Source organism: Rutidosis leptorrhynchoides, chromosome 1, assembly GCF_046630445.1.
Source record: "Rutidosis leptorrhynchoides isolate AG116_Rl617_1_P2 chromosome 1, CSIRO_AGI_Rlap_v1, whole genome shotgun sequence".
NCBI classification, from domain to species: domain Eukaryota; kingdom Viridiplantae; phylum Streptophyta; class Magnoliopsida; order Asterales; family Asteraceae; genus Rutidosis; species Rutidosis leptorrhynchoides.
The window spans coordinates 145819611-145826649 of record NC_092333.1 but is presented as its reverse complement, the minus strand read 5'-3'; positions in this window follow the sequence as shown (position 1 = coordinate 145826649).

Genomic DNA, 7039 nt, shown 5'->3' with positions numbered 1-7039 from the left:
ATCTCAATTAATATATATAAACATGGAAAAGTTCGGGTCACTACAGTACCTACCCGTTAAATAAATTTCGTCCCGAAATTTTAAGCTGTTGAAGGTGTTGACGAATCTTCTGGAAATAGATGCGGGTATTTCTTCTTCATCTGATCTTCACGCTCCCAGGTGAACTCGGGTCCTCTACGAGCATTCCATCGAACCTTAACAATTGGTATCTTGTTTTGCTTAAGTCTTTTAACCTCACGATCCATTATTTTGACGGGTTCTTCGATGAATTGAAGTTTTTCGTTGATTTGGATTTCATCTAACGGAATAGTGAGATCTTCTTTAGCAAAATATTTCTTCAAATTCGAGACGTGGAAAGTGTTATGTACAGCCGCGAGTTGTTGAGGTAACTCAAGTCGGTAAGCTACTGGTCCGACACGATCAATAATCTTGAATGGTCCAATATACCTTGGATTTAATTTCCCTCGTTTACCAAATCGAACAACGCCTTTTCAAGGTGCAACTTTAAGCATGACCATCTCTCCAATTTCAAATTCTATATCTTTTCTTTTAATGTCAGCGTAGCTCTTTTGTCGACTTTGGGCGGTTTTCAACCGTTGTTGAATTTGGATGATCTTCTCGGTAGTTTCTTGTATAATCTCCGGACCCGTAATCTGTCTATCCCCCACTTCACTCCAACAAATCGGAGACCTGCACTTTCTACCATAAAGTGCTTCAAACGGCACCATCTCAATGCTTGAATGGTAGCTGTTGTTGTAGGAAAATTCTGCTAACGGTAGATGTCGATCCCAACTGTTTCCGAAATCAATAACACATGCTCGTAGCATGTCTTCAAGCGTTTGTATCGTCCTTTCGCTCTGCCCATCAGTTTGTGGATGATAGGCAGTACTCATGTCTAGACGAGTTCCCAATGCTTGCTGTAATGTCTGCCAGAATCTTGAAATAAATCTGCCATCCCTATCAGAGATAATAGAGATTGGTATTCCATGTCTGGAGACGACTTCCTTCAAATACAGTCGTGCTAACTTCTCCATCTTGTCATCTTCTCTTATTGGCAGGAAGTGTGCTGACTTGGTGAGACGATCAACTATTACCCAAATAGTATCATAACCACTTGCAGTCCTTGGCAATTTAGTGATGAAATCCTTGGTAATGTTTTCCCATTTCCATTTCGGGATTTCGGGTTGTTGAAGTAGACCTGATGGTTTTTGATGCTCAGCTTTGACCTTAGAACACGTCAAACATTCTCCTACATATTTAGCAATATCGGCTTTCATACCTGGCCACCAAAAATATTTCTTGAGATCCTTGTACATCTTCCCCGTTCCAGGATGTATTGAGTATCTGGTTTTATGAGCTTCTCTAAGTACCATTTCTCTCATATCTCCAAATTTTGGTACCCAAATCCTTTCAGCCCTATACCGGGTTCCGTCTTCCCGAATATTAAGATGCTTCTCCGATCCTTTGGGTATTTCATCCTTTAAATTTCCCTCTTTTAAAACTCCTTGTTGCGCCTCCTTTATTTGAGTAGTAAGGTTATTATGAATCATTATATTCGTAGATTTTACTCGAATGGGTTCTCTGTCCTTCCTGCTCAAGGCATCGGCTACCACATTTGCCTTCCCCGGGTGGTAACGAATCTCAAAGTCGTAATCATTCAATAATTCAAACCACCTACGCTGCCTCATATTTAGTTGTTTCTAATTAAATATGTGTTGAAGACTTTTGTGGTCAGTATATATAATACTTTTGACCCCATATAAGTAGTGCCTCCAAGTCTTTAATGCAAAAACAACCGCGCCTAATTCCAAATCATGCGTCGTATAATTTTGTTCGTGAATCTTCAATTGTCTAGACGCATAAGCAATCACCTTCGTTCGTTGCATTAATACACAACCGAGACCTTGCTTTGATGCGTCACAATAAATCACAAAATCATCATTCCCTTCAGGCAATGACAATATAGGTGCCGTAGTTAGCTTTTTCTTCAATAACTGAAACGCTTTCTCTTGTTCATCATTCCATTCAAATTTCTTCCCTTTATGCGTTAATGCAGTCAAGGGTTTTGCTATTCTGGAAAAGTCTTGGATGAACCTTCTGTAGTAACCAGCTAGTCCTAAAAACTGACGTATGTGTTTCGGAGTTTTCGGGGTTTCCCACTTTTCAACAGTTTCTATCTTTGCCGGATCCTCCTTAATACCTTCTTTGTTCACTATGTGACCGAGGAATTGAACTTCTTCCAACCAAAATGCACACTTTGAAAACTTAGCGTACAATTCTTCCTTCCTCAATACTTCTAACACCTTTCTCAATTGTTCACCGTGTTCTTGGTCATTCTTTGAGTAAATAAGTATGTCATCAATGAAAACAATGACAAACTTGTCAAGGTATGGTCCACACACTCGGTTCCTATGGTCCATGAACACAGCTGGTGCATTAGTTAAACCAAACGGCATGACCATAAACTCGTAATGACCGTAATGTGTTCTAAAAGCAGTCTTTGGAATATCATCTTCTTTCACCCGTATTTGATGATACCCGGAACGTAAGTCAATCTTTGAATAAACAGACGAGCCTTGTAGTTGATCAAATAAGTCGTCGATTCTCGGTAGTGGGTAGCGGTTCTTGATGGTAAGTTTGTTCAACTCTCGGTAGTCGATACACAACCTGAATGTATCATCTTTCTTCTTGACAAACAAAACAGGAGCTCCCCACGGTGATGTGCTTGGTCGAATGAAACCACGCTCTAAAAGTTCTTGTAATTGGCTTTGCAGTTCTTTCATCTCGCTGGGTGCGAGTCTGTAAGGAGCACGAGCTATTGGTGCAGCTCCTGGTACAAGATCTATTTGAAATTCAACGGATCGATGTGGGGGTAATCCCGGTAATTATTTCGGAAATACATCGGGAAATTCTTTTGCAATGGGAACATCATTGATGCTCTTTTCTTTAGTTTGTACTTTCTCGACGTGTGCTAGAACAGCATAGCAACCTTTTCTTATTAGTTTTTGTGCCTTCAAATTACTAATAAGATGTAGCTTCGTGTTGCCCTTTTCTCCGTACACCATTAAGGGTTTTCCTTTTTCTCGTATAATGCGAATTGCATTTTTGTAACAAACGATCTCTGCTTTCACTTCTTTCAACCAGTCCATACCGATTATCACATCAAAACTCCCTAACTCTACTGGTATCAAATCAATCTTAAATGTTTCGCTAACCAGTTTAATTTCTGGATTCCGACATATATTATCTGCTGAAATTAATTTACCATTTGCTAATTCGAGTAAAAATTTACTATTCAAAGGCGTCAATGGACAACTTAATTTAGCACAAAAATCTCTACTCATATAGCTTCTATCCGCACCCGAATCAAATAAAACGTAAGCAGATTTATTGTCAATAAGAAACGTACCCGTAACAAGCTCTGGGTCTTCCTGTGCCTCTGCCGCATTAATATTGAAAACTCTTCCGCGGCCTTGTCCATTCGTGTTCTCCTGGTTCGGGCAATTTCTAATAATGTGGCCCGGTTTTCCACATTTATAACAAACTACATTGGCATAACTTGCTCCGACACTACTTGCTCCGCCATTACTCGTTCCGACACCATTTGTTCCTTTTATTCTATTAACCCCTGGTCCGTAGACCTCACACTTCGCCGCGCTATGACCATTTCTTTTACACTTGTTGTAAAATTTGGTGCAGAACCCCGAGTGATACTTTTCACACCTTTGGCATAGCTGCTTCTGATTGTTGTTGTTGTTGCGGTTATTATTGTTGTTGGGATGATTGTTGTAGTTGCTGTTGTTGTTGTTGTTGTTGTTGTTATTGGGCCGTTTGTTGTAATTGCAATTGATGTTGCGATTGTTGGGATAATTGTTGCGATTATTGTTGTAATTGCTGTTGTTGCTGTATTGGTGATTCTTATCACCGTTTTCCTCCCACTTTCTTTTGACTTGCTTCACATTGGCCTCTTCAGCAGTCTGTTCTTTAATTCTTTCTTCAATCTGGTTCACTAGTTTGTGAGCCATTCTACATGCCTGTTGTATGGAGGCGGGCTCGTGTGAGCTTATATCTTCTTGGATTCTTTCCGGTAATCCTTTCACAAACGCGTCGATCTTCTCTTCCTCATCTTCGAATGCTCCCGGACACAATAGGCACAATTCTGTGAATCGTCTTTCGTACGTGGTAATATCAAATCCTTGGGTTCGTAACCCTCTAAGTTTTGTCTTGAGCTTATTGACCTCGGTTCTGGGACGGTACTTCTCGTTCATCAAGTGCTTGAATGCTGACCACGGTAGTACGTACGCATCGTCTTGTCCCACTTGCTCTAGATAGGTATTCCACCATGTTAACGCAGAACCTGTGAAGGTATGCGTAGCGTACTTCACTTTGTCCTCTTCAGTACACTTACTTATGGCAAACACCGATTCGACCTTCTCGGTCCACCGTTTCAATCCGATCGGTCCTTCGGTTCCATCAAATTCCAAAGGTTTGCAGGCAGTGAATTCTTTGTAGGTGCATCCTACACGATTTCCTGTACTGCTAGATCCAAGGTTATTGTTGGTATGTAGCGCAGCCTGTACTGCGGCTATGTTTTAAGCTAGAAAAGTACGGAATTCCTCTTCATTCATATTCACGGTGTGTCGAGTAGTCGGTGCCATTTCCTTCCAAATAGTCAACTGGAACAAGTTAATCATACAGAATATCAAGAGTAGTTAATAGTATTTCGTAGCATAATATGAACTCATTTATAAAAGCTTTTTCTTCATATTAGCGTTTTATAAGTTTAAATTCGGGTAGTACCTACCCGTTAAGTTCATACTTAGTAGCTAATATACAATTCAACTACTACAATTCTATATGAAAAACTGATTATAATAATATTTCGCGTTCAAACTTTTACACAATATTTTACAAACTTACAATACCGCTTATTTTACATATAGCATGAAATATAGCACACAATAAATTTGATACAAGATGGTTGTGAAGATAATTCTAGCTAGTACACAAGTCGTTCAGCAAAGGCAATAAAGACACGTAATTCATACGTCCAGAAACAAGTCATGCATTCTGGTTTTACTAGGATTACTTCCCATCCTTGGTCTTGTGGAACATAACCGTTATGGCCGTTGATAAGACAGCGTGTTGTAACGTCGTCAAAGGGACGTGGGTTACGTAATGTCCAACAGTCCCGTAACAATCTAAAAACCTCATTTCTTACCCCAATTACCGACTACGTCACTTGTGGAAACGTTTTGTTTAATAGTTGTAGCCCGATGTTCTTGTTCTCACTTTGGTGAGAAGCGAACATTACTAATCCGTAAGCATAACATGCTTCTTTATGTTGCATGTTAGCCGCTTTTCCTAAATCACGAAGTCCAATATTCGGATATATTGAGTCAAAATAATTTCTTAACCCATTGCGTAAAATAGCATTTGGGTTCCCCGCAATATATGCGTCAAAGTAAACACATCGTAACTTATGGATTTCCCAATGTGATATCCCCCATCTTTCGAACGAAAGCCTTTTATAAACCAAGGCATTCTTGGAACGTTCTTCGAATGTCTTACAAACTGATCTCGCCTTAAATAGTTGTGCCGAAGAATTCTGACCGACTCTAGACAAGATTTCATCAATCATGTCTCCGGGTAGGTCTCTTAAAATATTGGGTTGTCTATCCATTTTGTGTTTTTATACTGTAAAATAGACAAGAGTTAGATTCATAAAAAAAAATACTTATTAATACAAGCAATTTTTACATATATCATATAGCATAAGCACACTATATTACATATATTACACCACACGAATACAACTATCTTATTCCGACTCGCTTGTTTCTTCTTCTTCGGTTTTGGTTCGTTTTGCCAAGTTTCTAGGGATATATGATGTTCCCCTAATACGAGCCGTCGTTATCCACATTGGTTTAGAAAAACCTGGTGGTTTAGAGGTTCCCGGGTCATTGTTACAACTTAAGGACTTCGGGGGTTGACGATACATATAAAGTTCATCGGGGTTGGAATTAGATTTATCTATTTTTATGCCCTTTCCCTTATTATTTTCTTTTGCCTTTTTAAATTCAGTTGGGGTAATTTCTATAACATCATCGGAATTCTCGTCGGAATCCGATTCATCGGAGAATTGGTAATCCTCCCAATATTTTGCTTCCTTGGCGGAAACACCATTGACCATAATTAACCTTGGTCGGTTGGTTGAGGATTTTCTTTTACTTAACTGTTTTATTATTTCCCCCACCGGTTCTATTTCTTCATCCGGTTCCGATTCTTCTTCCGGTTCCGATTCTTCTTCCGGTTCTGACTCTTCTTCCGGTTCCTCTTCGGGAACTTGTGAATCAGTCCACGAATCATTCCAATTTACATTTGACTCTTCATTATTATTAGGTGAGTCAATGGGACTTGTTCTAGAGGTAGACATCTATCACATAATATCAAACGCGTTAAGAGATTAATATATCACATAATATTCACATGTTAAAAATATATAGTTTCCAACAAAATTTGTTAAGCAATCATTTTTCAAGTAAACACGGTCGAAGTCCAGACTCACTAATGCATCCTAACAAACTCGATAAGACACACTAATGCAAAATTCTGGTTCTCTAAGACCAACGCTCTGATACCAACTGAAATGTCCCGTTCTTATTGATTAAAAACGTTCCATATTAATTGATTTCGTTGCGAGGTTTTGACCTCTATATGAGACGTTTTTCAAAGATTGCATTCATTTTAAAACAAACCATAACCTTTATTTCATCAATAAAGGTTTAAAAAGCTTTACGTAGATTATCAAATAATGATAATCTAAAATATCCTGTTTACACACGACCATTACATAATAGTTTACAATACAAATATGTTACAACAAAATAAGTTTCTTGAATGCAGTTTTTACACAATATCATACAAGCATGGACTCCAAATCTCGTCCTTATTTAAGTATGCGACAGCGGAAGCTCTTAATAATCACCTGAGAATAAACATGCTTAAAACGTCAACAAAAATGTTGGTGAGTTATAGG